A 16,093-nucleotide genomic window follows, 5' to 3' on the forward strand; every position below is an offset into this window, starting at 1 on the left:
TGTGCCTAATTGTATTAATTAACATAGGCTGATTTCCTACGTTATAAATTATGTTATCTTTCTTTCTAATTACCTGCATTATTTTATAATTAATCTAAGTTGCCTCTAATTTTTTTTCATAAAAAAGCAATTTAACAAACTATTTCTTCTTCTAATAAAGTTATTGAATGAAATTCTCAGAACCGTAAGCTATTCTCTATCATATATATTTTTTAATAGTCTCTTGTCTGTGAATGAAGAGAGATATGAATTGTCAGTATCATTAACATTGAATTGAAACAAAAACATAACAGACCAAATAAACTTAAAATTTAATGTTGTTTAGTGAGAACTAGCTTGATATATTTTTGATATATTAAGAAGGCTAGTGTTAGTGTTTTCAGACTTTTTGAACAGGTAAAGAAAGGATATATAAGAAGTTTTGAAAGTCGACTTTGGGTAAAAACATGTACACATATGACAAGACACGGTGACTTGAATTTTGTTTTTGGTTAGTGATTGCTTACTGGTTATGCCCTTGAAGACTTTAGAATGTTCCTCTTTTACTATAAAAAGACATTTACAACACTTGGATTTTTGTTATTGATGTTATTGTTTGAAGAAAAGCCATAACTTTTTTAAAAATGCATATATCATTCAATTGTCAGTCTCTTACTAGAATTTGGCAAATACTTAAGTGTTTACACGTTTCTAAAATTTCAAACAAACTGTTGAATAACCCGCAGCTTGCTGCAATTCGGGTAGAGATAGAATGATGTCTTACAGGTAGGGGAGCAAAATAGCTGTCATCTTCGAAGACCTTCAGGTGAGTTGCAATGAAGGTAATCACAATTCCAGAATTATATTATCTTTTGTAGAATATCATTGTTCAGACATGAAATTGTCAAGAGTGCATGCTAAGAGTTGGGCAGTCTGTAGTGTGGCTTTCTTATGCGCTGAAAAAGAGCATGTCATCCCTTCCAGTCAAATTTGAAAATTTCATAAAGTATATTCCTTTATAGGATCAGATTCTGTTCTTTTAGAATTAGATTGTGTTCATCTCATAGAAAGCAACTACTCTATTTTCACCATAAATATATTGAGACCTATTTTTTCGACAGCCATTTCTGAGACTCAATTTTTAAAACAATTTGTCATTTTGTTTACTTAGACAAGTTACATTTCTTTACTATGATGGCACTGTCTTAAATTACCTTTTTTTCTTACTTTTTTGGTACAGGTTGAATCCAGGGCCAATTTACCACTGAGCTACATCCCGAATCTTTTTAATGTTTTTAAAATTTTGAGACAGGGTCCTGATTAAGTTATTTAGGGTCTTGCAAAGTAATTGAGGCTGGACTTGAACTTGTGATTCTTCTGCCTCCATCTCCCAAACATTGTCCTTTTCTAGTGAGTTTCCTTAAAATTTTCATATTGTACTATATAAATATATGTGTGTATATATATATATGCATTTTTTAATTAGCACATTTTATTTAAATAAATCCTCCAGTAAAGGAGAATTTACTGCCTTTACTATGTAAATAGTTATGTCAAATTTATATGTGCAGCTCTCCAACATTCCCTTATTGGAAACATCCATATTTCCACATCACAGTTCCCCAAAAGACTTAAATGTCTCAAAATTCTGTATCTCCTTTCACTTGCTTCTCTCTTGATTCCACCCAGGATTTATTAATGGTTTGCTTCATATCATCATCTTCATCTTCATAAATTTTCCTTAGAACATTCATTAATCCCTCACTAGGATCTGTTTCGGTGTCATGTGAAGGCTTTTCTTTCTCTTTGCATTCTTTTTCAACCCGAGTCAAGTACTCCCACCGTGTGTTTTCTGCTTTCTATCTACATAAGATGAGAACTGTAACAGTCTTAACTTTTTTTGAAGTGCCTTCTACAGAGATGGGTTTCAAGAGATTCTTCACAATCATGGAGTAACTCTTCCCATTTAGATTCTTTACCAAATGACCTCTCTGTGAAATGAACCTGCACATTCTCGGAGGGAACTTGATGATCTCCTGATAAAGTGATATCGATTTTCACAAACTTATCGGATTGATCCCACCATAATTACTGATTTTCACGGTAGATTCTGTTGTAATGGGAGCAACCACAGAAGCTGGCTTTTCATTGTCAAGAAGTTCTGTTTTTTTCTGTGATTTCTGTTGCATCTTGTTCTTTATTTCTGTCTCAATCTTGTTTTTTTTTTTTGTTTTTTTTTTCTGCTGTAAGGGCATCACATACTCTTTTCCTAGTGGTCTTTTCCAGAAACACCTTTACCTCTTCTAGATCATTCTGTAGTTCCAAGTTTACAGTGTGCTCTCTCTGCCTGGAATGCTCTTCCTCCAGATCTTCACTCTGTTGAGTTCTTTTAAAAGTGACAATTGAGGGGCTTTTCACATATATTTGGTGTTCACTTATTAACATTATTTAAGAATTCTTTTTTTAAAATTGTACTTTCTACCCAAATTATAAACTCTGGTAATGCAATGTTAATTGTAGTGTATGTACTCTGAAGATACTTAGTACAAATTTCTGCACTCACAATTTCAAAGGCTTTATATTAATTTGCTAAGTCACAATAAGAGTAATCTCAGAAAATGATTTTATTTCTTTACCCTTGATTGTTCCCATATCTAAAATTACCTAGCTTTTCAACAGCTACATGTCACAGGAAAATAAGTCATCAGAAAGGTCACATTTTATCTTTTGGCTCCATTTTGCAAAAGTGAGTTTGAAAAATACAGTACACTGGGGAACAGAAATAGGTATTTTGTTAAATTACACAGATATTTTCTATACAATTAAATCAATCTCACAGATAATACCAGGAACTCTGCAAAGTCTTGTTTATTTTATTTAATGAACATTTATGCAGATATATCTCAAAGATAATTCGGGCTCAGTACTAGATCAATGCAATAAGATGGTATCACAATAGTGAGTCATATGGAGTATATTGGTTTTCCAGTGCATATAAATTTTACCTTTAGCTATATTAAGTCTAAGTTTGCATTATCTTTATGTGTACAAAAGTTCATCAAACAAGAACGTATTAATTAAAAATACTTTGTTGACAGAAAAATGCTATCATCTGAACAATTGGAAATGACACCCATAGATTTGATCAAAGCAGAGTGACCACAAACCTTTAATTTAGGTAAAACAGAATCAATATCTACAAAGTAAAATCAATCAACACCTAATAAAACAAGATATGCTGCTTTAAAAGTTACCTTGTAACATTTGTTCTGATGACTTTATAAATATCAACTCATTTAAACTGTTAGAAACCTTGGACAAGTTATCATTATTTTCTCCACTTTTCAGGTAAGAATACTGAATCCAAGAGAGGTTAAAAAAATTTCTCAAGACCACACAGTTAATAAGTAGCAGGTCCAGGGTTCAAGTTGGGAAAATCTGCCTACAGAATTGAGGCTCTCAACTGCTGTACTCAGTCTAACTCTTTAATCCTCTGTCAAAAGCCTGCATTCAAATTTTACATTTATTCATTAGATTGAATATTTAATGAGTAAGAACAAGAAATTGAGTCAAGAGCTAAGAATTTAAAAGATTAAAGTATGAACTGATTTTAGTTGACCTGGCAGAGATTTGATGAGTTTGTTTCCTATCAAATATCAACAACACCCCATATTTAAAAAAGAATAAAAGGGACTCACAATAAGGAGTAACATAAACACGCCTTATCAAAAATATAAAAGAAAACTGGTCACCTTTTATTAAATTTCTGAAATGATAAACGTGCAGCAATTGCTCTGGATTTTGTATCAATTAGGTACCATTTATTACAAACCTACTCATAACTTTAATTTGATTAATCTTTGCCCCTTATGTAAATTAAATTAGCTTTAGGGAACCAAAGAAAAATGATCTAGAGAGTGTGACTTTGAAACCTTACAGCTGAGACCAGGTCTGGGTGAAACACCAGAGAGAGCAGAGAAGCATTTGCCATGTGTCTGGGTTGGAAAGTGCTTAAGTGTCAGCGAAAACACATCCTCCTCCTCAGATTTTTCCATCCATTTGAAGCCAGCACTCTATTAGCTGCTGGGAAACAGAAATAAATTATACAGAACGTGTTTCTTTCAAGAATCTCTCAATCTGTTGAGGAAGGCAGGCAAAATATAAAAATAACATTTACAGTACAATGTGATGTACGTTCTGAGTGCCCCATCCCTCACTTGTCAGATGGCATATTTACAAATGCAGAGAAAAGCGTTGCCGGATCCATATTTTATTTTAAGGAAGTTGATTACTTTAGGGATCTAATGTGTAATTGGTTTGAACCCAATAGATGTAAGTGAGAGCATAAGCAAAGATAATCTTAAATTTAAAATTTTAGACTCATTGTCAACTTAAAATGTCATTTGGCTAAACAATGACAAAAAGCCTGCCAGTATGTTTTTCAACAAAAGGTGATGGTAGAATTGAAACCCTAAAGCTAATCAGATGTCAGTTAACATCGAAGAAAAAGTAAATAAAAAAGGAAAAGATGACTTAAATGAAGCTGGGTGAAGCTAAGATGTTTGAACAGAAGCTGAGGGACATGAAGACCATAGCAAGGAAGTATGACTTCCCCTTTGACATTTGTATCTGATAGCTAAGGACAAACTGTGACTGATAGAACTAATGACATGAACACACACACACACACACACACACACACACATTCACACACACACAAACACCCTCGAAATCAGCACAGGTAAACAAAGCAAAACCTGTGTGAAATACAATATTAATTTGCTGACAGAATTAGCATAAATGGGAAAATTTTATTTTATGATTTCTAGTGACACACTTTCTAGATGTATTCCTCAGAAAAATTAGAAAGAGGTATATTTTTCTACAATACCTGGTAAACCATTATATTTTCTGTTAAAATGTTAAGTAGTAAAAAGGATATTGTAATAAGAAATGATTCCCTCATGCCTTGTAACAGAGCATGATTATTTTAATGAAACATTGATATAAATAGAAAGTTTTCTATATGACTTAGGAAGAAATTAAGCATGTAACATCATTGAGTAAACTTTATGTTGTTAGAATTTGAAGTTCTAAGTAATACTTAAATATTGAGATTTTCTCATCTTGCAAAGGTCTACATGTATGTCATAGTATATGATAAAGGATTTAATAAACATAAAATTCACTGCATCCTCCACCATATTGCTCCTGATTGCAATCAGCATGTTACAACCACAGTGTAATTATAAAACCTCAAATATTTCATCAGCTTTTCCAGCTAGCTCAGTGTTGCATCTGTGGTCACTGGCCCATTGAACATAAATTTTAACTCCTTTTATGTTCAATTGGAATCTGAATTACACAGTTGCTGGTAAACTATACCAGAATTAAAATTCCTTTGAAGATAACCGGTCTAGTAAACTATTTTCAGAGACATGATTTCCCATACATCTCTTGCAACACTCTTACAAATTAGTGAGATGTTTGAAAAACTCATTTTGCCTGCATTTCCTGAATTCTAAGACATTAGAGAGCATAATAATGTATGTGACATTACACCATAATAATGTATGTGACGTTACACTGAATTCATCTTCTTTACTACTCTTGATAATACTTATTCTAATGATAAGAAATAATTTACCAAGGGTAGTGGATTTTGATATATATTACTTTTCTTTTTCCTCTTGTTGTCATGTTTTCATAACTTTTCAGAGACAACTGCTTTCATGAATTTATGATATTTCATGATATTTATATTTTTAACATATAAAATGTATCTGTTGATTCATTTCACAAATGTTTGCTGCCTGTCTTCCGCTTGTTGGGCATTAGAGAATCAATAAGAGAATAAGATCAAGTGTGTCTACTCAGGGTCCCTTCTGAAGTCACACTCATCAACTTAAATGGTTGATTTGTGAGTGTTGTTAATTCTTGTCCAGCATATTTAATTTCCTTCCTTTTGTTTTTACTTTTTATGAACAATTTTAAATTAAGTATATATCTTATATCTACATATGGGTTTATATTTATATGATAAACCTATTTTTTACATTTTATTGTTGCATGATAATCATGCATAATGATGGGATTCGTTGTCACATATTTGCACATGACATATCATCAGTTGGTCAGTTTAATTTTCCTCTCCCTCTCCTACTCCATTCCTTGAACTTCTTCCTCTGTTCCACTGGTCTCCCTTCTGTTTCTGTAATATCCCTTTTTACTCTCTAGTTTCCACATGCGAGAGAAAACATAAGACCCCTGACATTCTGTGTCTGGCTTATTTCATTCGACATCTTTTAATTAGTGTATTTGAAATGGAATTCTATTTTAATTTTTGATACTTGAATGTTTTGCTTTGAAAATTACATTTTAAGCTTTTCATTTGCTTGCTTTATCTTTTGACTTCATCCACTTCCCTGGTACACCTGCTCTCATTGTTTCTTTGTTCTTCCTCTGAACCTTTTGTAAGTTTGGATTTTCTTTTCACCCTTTTTGTACTATGCTAACAGAAGTTGAATTTCTTTTTCTATTTTTGTAATGAGTGCTACTGTACTTACACATGTGTGTCTAGAAAGTGTAACATAATTGATATTTTTGAATTGTCCCCCAAAACTCAAGATCTTAAGTGCACTGACTATTGTTACTGGATTCCCTCACCAATATTTATACTTCTGCTATTTCTGATCACCATGAATAACCTTATTTTTGCCATCAATACTTACGTAGACTTAATGCATTTTTCTCAGAGTGGTTCATATCGCCAAGCAGAGTGTAATTTTTATTATTCTGTCTTCATTGTAGGTTGATGTTCTTGAGTCTCCCATATGCCCCAAAGTGGAGATTTATCTCTAAGTAGAATAAATTAACAATTTGCTCTGAGATTTTTTTATCTTTTGTGGTTATTTGTTTGCTACTTAATTTTCTTATGTTCCATATGCTGTGGCAGGAACCACAGCAACTCTGACTGACCTTAAACCTTGTAACCTTAGTTTAATTCTCTCAACTGTAGGGAAGTACACCAGTAAATAAAGGGCTTCTTTTCTAATTATTAGGAGCTTCATTTCTCCCACAGTCATTAATAAAAATGTGTTGATTTTGGATATGATTTTCATCCTAAGGTTCCTGAAGTGATTGCTGAAAGTATTTTCTAAAGGGAACATTTAATTATTTAGATAAAATATTGCATCTGATTTTAGTTGTCTCTATGTTAGAATTCTTTCAAATTTACATATGGATAAAACCTAGGTTTGAGTTTAGTCTCTACCAATACCTAACTCTGAAAACTTAGTTGAATTCCTCAATAATTATGAGCACCAGAATTCGTGTCCATAAACTGAAAGGGGCTGGATTGGTTTTATTAATTTTAATCTCCAAACTTCAACATTCTAATAAATGAATTTTTTTTCTAAACATTTCAGGAAAATTGAGATATATCCCCAGTCTGGCATAATAGCATTAAAAAAGTCACAAAATTATAGAGTTTCACGTGTGCAAGGAAACTAGAGTTCATCTTGTTTGAGGCTCTCATTTAAAGGATGAATATAGTAAAGTTCTGTGAATTTAATGATGTATTCAGATGACATTAATGAAATGTCAGAACTAGAATTTTATTGTTTTCAACTTTAAAATAGTGGGGGTTTTGTTCCTTTATATGGTTGTTTTCCATCTTCAAATCACTTCATCTTATTATCTATGAAATTATAATGCCAGAGTTTCACTGGGCACTATTTATCCCTCTGAAGACAACTCATAACTCATTTTATAAATGCATATGTGCTTATATATACCTACTATGAAAATTATATACAGAAAACTTTTACTTACTGTAAAAATCAAATGTGCAATTTCTTACTTGTGTTAAATAGAACTCTAATATTGTGAGGCACTTCTTTAATAGATTTAGGGCTTTTAAGAGTACTTACTTTTTAATGAATGTGATATGATTGACCCTGAATCTAGATTCTCAAATTTTCTTAAATCTCCAACTCAACTATTCCATAAAGCTTATATTTTTGCCACCATTTATCTAGAATCAAAGAAAGGATAAAAGTGCTTATTATTATTGCCTTTCTAGTAAAAATATTTTACTTCTTAGGTCTTAAGAATAAATAATATACCAATGGTTAAACTGATTGATTCCATAGATGAGGTAAAGTTTGATCTCTGCACTTTTAGGGTTCCAGTTGAGCCTAAAAATTAAATGATCGTGAGGTAGGTTAACAGGAGAAAAGCATACAAATGTAAGTTTTATGTAACACAGGAAACTTCATAAGGAAATGAAGACCTAAGAAGTGGCAAAATTTGAATGCTTTTACCTCAGGTTGAACAATTGTGGAAAAGTCACTGAATTATTTGTGGGGGTCAGGGGCTGCTATAGCAGAATGCGAATTATTTCCTAATAGGATCTATTTGTGCAGAATTATATTCAATATTATTCCATGATTAAGAATGTTTCTTTTCACTGGGCAGGGTAATCCCAGAGACTTGGGAGACTGAGGTAGGAAGATCACAAGTTTGAGGCCAGCCTCAGAAATTTCTCTCTCAAAATTATATAAAGGAACTGAGAATGGATCTCAGAGGTAAAGCATCCCTGGGTTCAATCCCCAGTACCTGGGTTGGGGAGAGTGGAGGCAGAACCTTATTCTTAAACAAAAAAGGAAAAGATGGTGGAATGAATGTGACATAGCTTTCCTGTGTTCGTTTATGGATATAACACATCCTGTACATCCTAAGACTAGGGTCCTAATTAGAATAAGACATATTCTGTGTTTGTATAATTATTTTAAAATGGATTCTATGACCATGTATAACTATAAACAACAACAACAATAACATACATATTTATTTTTCTTTAGCATTGGGAGGACATCTTTCAAATGATAGATTTTTATTTTCCACTTTCAGAAACAACCTAAGCTCTCAAATAAATTTTAACATAAAACCTTAAATATTTGCCAATTTGAGAAGTGTGGACCATAGGAAAGCTAACAGAAAGAAAAGAGCAAACAAAAATAAAAATAAAAAAAGAAACAACAATGAAAAAAAATGCTTTATGTGAAGAGGTTACCATATGCATTTTTGTTGCATATGCATCTATTCTTCATTTATACAAAGGAGATGCATGTCTGTCAATCTCCATTTGAAATACTTACATCTATGTGCTTTCTATGTAATTATGTCTGGAATGGCGCCTTGGTGAATGTATTGTTCAGAAGCTGCTTTTGTAAATTTTAATAATATCCTGAGACTGTTCCTGACTTTACATCATCACTTTATTATATTTACTAACACAATTGTCTGTCTTAGCTGCTGGCACATAAGTTCTATGAGGGCAGGAAATTTGCAGCTTTTTAATTCACTACTCAAAATCAAAGGCTCTCAAAATGAATTTTATTGAATTTTATAACATAAATGATATAATAAAACAATTTAGGATTCAACCAAGCTGTATAGAATAAAAAGGGAACTACATTGTAAATAGATAAGCACATATTAGTTAAGGCCGATGGTCACAAAAATAATCTTTAGTGTTGCTTTAGGGTTTTGTTAACACACTTAAACATTATGTACTTCAAAATTAAGCATATGTTTTTAGGAAATGTGAATTGTTAAAATGAAAAAACAAAGTCACATCTAAGAGCTATTTCAACATCTCTAACAATGATACATATTTTCATATTGTTAATTGATGTACAGAAAATAAATTTCATTGGAGTATGTATTTCCAGTTCTGATAATTTTCAATATTTATTTGTTATCAATGTAATTAAAACATTAGACTACTCTTCTGAATATAAATCTTACATATAATCCCATGGAGTTTTGGGGCATCTTCATATATTTGCTTCATTATACAGATTTAGGTTTCTAAACATTAACATTTTTTTTACAATCAAAATGCTAGTAAAAGGAACAACAACCAGTTATGCAGAATTAAGATATAGAATAAATGTCTATGTGATAAACAAATGATCATGGGTTGGCTTATGGAATTTGTTCAAGGCAATTTGTTCTATTGACTTTTTTTATTTATGAGCTCATCCTTGGTGAACTTGGGTGCACATAAAGTTCTGGAAGCATATGTGAAGTACATAATGTGTGCCGCTTTTTTCTGAAGGCCAGTTTAGCCTACAGGAACTTTCATTTTCATCTCGCCCTGCAAGGTGCCAATTCCATCACTACATGCAATTTAGTCATAAACATTTTGTGGTTCCTAAAAAAGATAACAGTGTATAAACTTTAAGCAATAATTTATGAAGAAAAGAAACATTCTCAGCTTGTTTGAAAATAGAATAGACAGTAAAAAAAAATATATATATATATATGCCCACCAGCAAAACATATGAGGATAGTACAGAGTGGATCTCTAAGAAACAATAATGATCTCTTGGGTGATGTCAGAAAATAACTAAAAGAGCTGTTTTTGCAGAGCAGCCAGAAAATAACCATGAAAACAATCCTTAAATACCTGAATCAGCAGCAGTTTTATTCTATGCTTCTGTAATTTACAAAAGGACTTTTAATAGCACTGTGAATCCAATCTAAGATCAACTTCTCCATCTACTGGCTGAAGGTCAATTTTGATCTTTATTAATTATTAAAAGCATAAATTTATTTGTGTATGTGTGTGAAAACGTTTTCCATGCTGTGTACATCATGAACTAAGTGTATAACTTTGGCTTTTCAAATTATAATACAAATATCTCTAAGAATCACAAGCCTCATCTTGAGAACATTATTACCTTATAGTATAAATTAAGCTATTTATAGTGTTTTTGATTGTTTAAATTTTATTATTATCACAATTAAATAAAATCCCAAATATTTCTTAATATGCATTTCAATTGGCTGTTGATAAATTTTTAACTTCCTAATATATAGGAGGCTATATCTCCTTGTTTGTTTTTATAGGTTGTTACTATAAAATACTGGGGTATTATGCTTTAGAGATCCATTATGTCTTTTTGCTCCATCTGTTTTCAAAACAGCATACAATTTGACAGATGGTATTACTCAGAAAAATTTAAAACTATAATGAAGAAATCAAATTAAGAAATTACTAGAAACCAAAAATTTAAGGTTAACTACAATTTAGCAGCTTCCATTTAGCAGGGAAAGTTTTTAGTAATCTGAATATGGCGTTGAATAGATGAGAGCCTATGCCACATGATATTCACAGCAAAATCCGGTTCCTGAGAATTTTACAAGCATTAACACTTAGCCTGTCAATTACTCATATGTTTTATTCATGTTATATCTCACTTGTCTTAAGTGACATGTCCTTGTCCTTCTCCCCAGGGCTAACCATCTAAAATTACAGATTGTCATCGTTTGAATGTTGTAACTGCCAACACAAAGTACTCTTGAATTTTATGGAAGTGCCAACTCAAGGAAATCTGAGCATGCTGACCAATCTGATTTCTCTTGATTCTTTCATCTTATTAAGGTGTATTACTGATTCTTTTTTATAATTTCTTACAACTACTTTATAATAATCATCTAGAAGGGCATGATAAACATTTCTGCTCCAGGTTCTTATAGCAAATATTGTATAGTTTATATATAATTTATAGTTTATATCATCATAATATGATGGCTAATTAAGATGATAGTTTTTGTCTACACATAGAAAAGCTTCATTCATCCATTGTTGATGCTTCTGCCGTCATCTGACTCACCTCAGCTCCTACATATGCTATAGAGATTGTTGGCAAAATAGGAAAAATCACCATTCCATACTGTTCCACCATTTTAGCTGACATAGGTCCAAAAGAAAAAATGTTTATTATAAAAACTACATAATTTTATCATGAAGAAAATTTTTAAACACACACACACACACACACACACACACACACACACATATATATACACACATATAATATCTATTTTTTCATCTACATACAGACCAATTTTTTTCTTCTTAAATATCACCTTCCAATTTAAGTCCCTGTCATCCACCTATACCCTGGCTTCCTCAGTGTACCTAGTGTATTTTACTGAGAATGTACTGCTTTCCGTAGTCAAAGTGTTTCCGATGTGATCTACAAGATCATATTCTTTTCTCTCTCTCAAGGTCCCTTGCTTCTTCCAGTTTCTTGGTCTCCTTCAGAAATATGCACCCGAGCCATTCCAGAATGTTTTCCTCACACCTGCCTTCTTGTACTGCCATCACTCATCTCTGGGCATCTGCTTTGTGTCATTTTGAAGCTACTGCCATTGCCAAGTCCTGGTTCTCACCCGAGTCACCCAGGGATGCCTACACCACCACTTCTAATTCTCCTAGTTTTTCTGCCAGACTTGCATCTAGAATCTCCTCATAAAACTCCCTCCCTCTTAAAGCTGTTCACACAATCACCTCTGCATCATTCCACAGGATGCTGTTTGTCAAAGGCCACTAGCAAACACTGGAGCTGTTCCAAGAATTCAATGCTCATTTCCACTAATCTAACAGAAAACCACTATTCTTGTTCTTCTCACAGACCTCTAAATATCATACCACTGAGATTTAAAACACACACAAATCTCCTTGTCCTCAAAATACCTATAATATATATGAGATGGTTGAGGCAGAGAAAAGCGGTAACTTCCACACACCTTGCAGAGAACTCTTTCTTGTGCACGGCTCTAACACCCTAGTCTTGCGACTCAAGCCAGGATCTTTCCTCCCTGTTGACTTTCACCACAGAATTGTGTAGAATACCCCCTTTTATCCTTGTTGGGTTTCCAACCAATAAAGGCTCACTAAACTGTCTTTATACATTACATGTAAACTCTAATAAACATTCAGTTCTCTCAAACTCTTTATAAGGTATTTTTTCAGTCCCCATACCAATCAGTGGATACTGAGCTTGAAAAAATGGTGCAATGAATAACCTTGCAAACTCAATGTCTGCAGCAACTATATTTATTTTTGAAAATTATAATTGTAGCACTCATGAATAATTGACACTTTCTAAGAGATGGTTTCTTTAAAGGGTGATGAATAAACCAGCGATTGACCTATAATGTTTACCACTATAGGGAGAAAAGATTTGGGGGTGAAATTCTGTGAGGTGCTTTGACAGAAAATAAATGGGTTCCGTGAAAAAAATGGAAGGGGTCACTTTAGATTGGAGGAGGGAAAAGAAGACCTCTTTGAAAAAGTATTTTTTTTTTTTTGCACAGAACCCCCTTTAATAAGTGAAGAGTGAAACAAAAATGTTCCAGTAAAAGGAAATTATATGTGGATATTTGTAAATGCAATAAAACCCTTGGCTCACTCAAAGAATTAAAGTAGCAGATAAGTGACTGTTAAATCGCCAGTTTTTTCACTGCTCTGAGTAAAGGATCTGACCAGAACAATTTTAGAGGAGGAAAAGTTTATTTGAGGGTTCATGATTTCAGAGGTCTTAGTCCAAAGAAGGCAAGCTCCATTCCTCAGGGCTCAAGGTGAGGGTGAACATCATGGCAGGAGAGTGTGGTAGAGGGAAACAGCTCACATCACTGCGATCAGGAAACAGAGAGAGAAACTCCACTCTCCAGATACAAGTATATAACCAAAGCCATGCCCCAATTGCCACCTCCTACAGCCACACCCTACCACTTCAATTAATCTCATCAGGGATTAATTTTCTCATCAGGGATTAATTTTCTGATTAGGCTAAGGCAATAACATGATCATTTTTCCTCCAAACCTTCTTGCATTGTCTCATGTGAGCTTTCAGGGAACACCTCACATCCAAACCACAACAGTAACTTTTAAAAAGTGAGTAAGAGGGCACCAAAACACAGTGAACTTGGTCCATGGGTACTAGAATCAGTTATCTGTGAAGGTGTGCATGTAATATAAGATATATCACAGTGGGAGGAACATAGAGACGTGTCTTAACCACTATTTAACTAGTGATTTTAAAATAATTTTATGTGGTCAAAGGCAAAACTATGCTGTTTTTGTAACTTAGGAAAAATAGCTAAGTAAAGATATTGTAGTTGTGTATGCTTAAGCTTCATTATAAAGTGAATAAGTTTCTCAATCTATATTTGCCTTTGGTCATTCTCAAAATACTATTTGACATATGACAGTGACATATTTGTTAACTAGACCCATTATATCACTTTGTGAAACACCTAAGGAACACATCTATTTCTAATATAGATCATTCTCTTGAATGAGTATGAATTACAGACATCTATAATTTTGACATCAGTTATAGTCCTAAATGTACAGGTGATGTAAATTAATATTAAAAATAATGAAAAAATTAAGTCCTTATGTAGGGAATGACAAAGAGAAATAAAAATGAGTCACATAAAACTAAATATAATTCTTGTTTATTTTTAATAGCTCAAACTCACTAGTAAAGAAAAACACATTAAAACCATGAGACTAATATTTAAACATAAAAGTTTTAAAAAGATAGTTCTCCATGATGGCAAGATAATTCTCAGGGCTCATATACTGAAGAATTATAGTTTGCTAAGCCATTTTTAAACAATATATTCACAATACATGGCAAAAAGCATAAAAATACTTTTTTTCTATTTTGTCTATCCGAGGTAACAAAACACATGCATAGACTGATACATAAATAGTTTTAGCATGTATTCACTGTAATGCTTCAGAATTAGCTATTTATCATAAGGAGTGTTTAAGGCATTTTTATACAGTTTCATAAGAAAACAAAGTGAAGCAGATGAAGATGTGGAATAATTAGTCCTTGCAAGACTATTTTTTAAAATTCAGGGAGTATATTTAAAAATTTTAGTGATTCCTTGGTGTTGTTTGTCAAACCCTAAGGTGTCTATGAACCTCCTTGAGATCTTGTTAAAAGGCAGTCTGATTTAATGAGCATGCACAGGGGCTAGGGGCTGTGTCTAAAATACTCGTGGGGTACTGCTGCAGCTGGTCTCTCTTCTTGTTGGTAGCAGGTTCTAGAGCACTGCCAGAGAAGGAGGGATATGTGTCCTCTCTGAAGTCTGCAAACCATTTCTTCTCTTCTCTTTTTTAAGTTAAAGGTAGTAATTTAAAGGTTATTTTTGTCAGACAGGAGAATATGAATCAAAGATTTGAAGTCCTAAAGTAATGAAACCACTACCATTTCCTTCACAGATGTTTACTGAGCTTTCTCCAAGTGTCTTCTTTTGTGATTTTTTTTCTGATGTACCCATACCAAGTATTAGGTGTACCACAAAAACGTGCATTTTTGAATGAGAAGACATAGGTCACACTTGTGTAAAATCTTTTGTGTTCACTTTTATTTACGTGAAAATAACTCAGAAAAGCAATGGCAGAAAATCCAACTCTTTAGTTAGTTGAATGGACAGGCATCAAATAAGAATTATTAAAATAGTGGGGATTAAAGAATTGAGGCATTATAATAAATTGAAATGTTTAAAAGTACTATCACTGGGGCTGGGGATGTGGCTCAAGCGGTAGCATGCTCGCCTGGCATGCATGCGGCCCAGGTTCGATTCTCAGCACCACATACAAACAAAGATGCTGTGTCCGCTGATAACTAAAAAATAAATATTGAAAAATTCTTTCTTTCTCTCTCTCTCTCTTTTAAAAAAAGTACTATCATTGGACCATACAAAAATGGATTCCAAAATTATACGTGAAAATTCATGTCTTTGACTGACAACTGTAGCTCACATCTCCCTAGTTGAGCCCAAGCCAAAAACACTTGATTGACCATTTTTATCACCATGTGGAAGCTTTAATCAAAATTTTAAAGAATGTTGCTGGGTGCAGTGGTGAGAGCCTGGAGGCTGAGGCAAGAGAATCACAAGTTTAAAGCCAACTTTAGTAATTTAGTGAGACCCTAAACAACTTAGCAAGACCCTGTCTCAAAATTAAAAAATAAACACTGGGCTGGGGTTGTAGTTAAGTATTTAAGTGCTCTTGGGTTTAATCCCTGGTATTAAAAAAATTAAAGAATATAGAATTTGATCATTTTGTAGAAATCTTGAGAAAAAGTAAGGAAACCAATAGAAAACACTACTTTAAAACTGCATGTCTGTGCTTAAAGGAAATGACTGGAGATGAATCACAATTTTAGTCACAAAACAATAATTTGAATCAACCATCTTGCTAAACCAATGGCCTTAATAATAAGAATTTTAA

General features: G+C 32.9%; 1 protein-coding gene and 1 pseudogene across 1 annotated transcript in view; one reads left to right on the forward strand and one right to left on the reverse strand.

The window, feature by feature from the left end:
- The window catches only part of Galntl6 (polypeptide N-acetylgalactosaminyltransferase like 6), a 1,038,819-nt gene that overhangs the window by 278,040 nt on the left and 744,686 nt on the right, over positions 1-16,093 (forward strand). The window lies entirely within an intron of this gene.
- On the reverse strand, positions 1,620-2,183 carry LOC143396479 (calcyclin-binding protein pseudogene; annotated as a pseudogene).

Source organism: Callospermophilus lateralis, chromosome 4, assembly GCF_048772815.1.
Source record: "Callospermophilus lateralis isolate mCalLat2 chromosome 4, mCalLat2.hap1, whole genome shotgun sequence".
NCBI lineage: Eukaryota > Metazoa > Chordata > Mammalia > Rodentia > Sciuridae > Callospermophilus > Callospermophilus lateralis.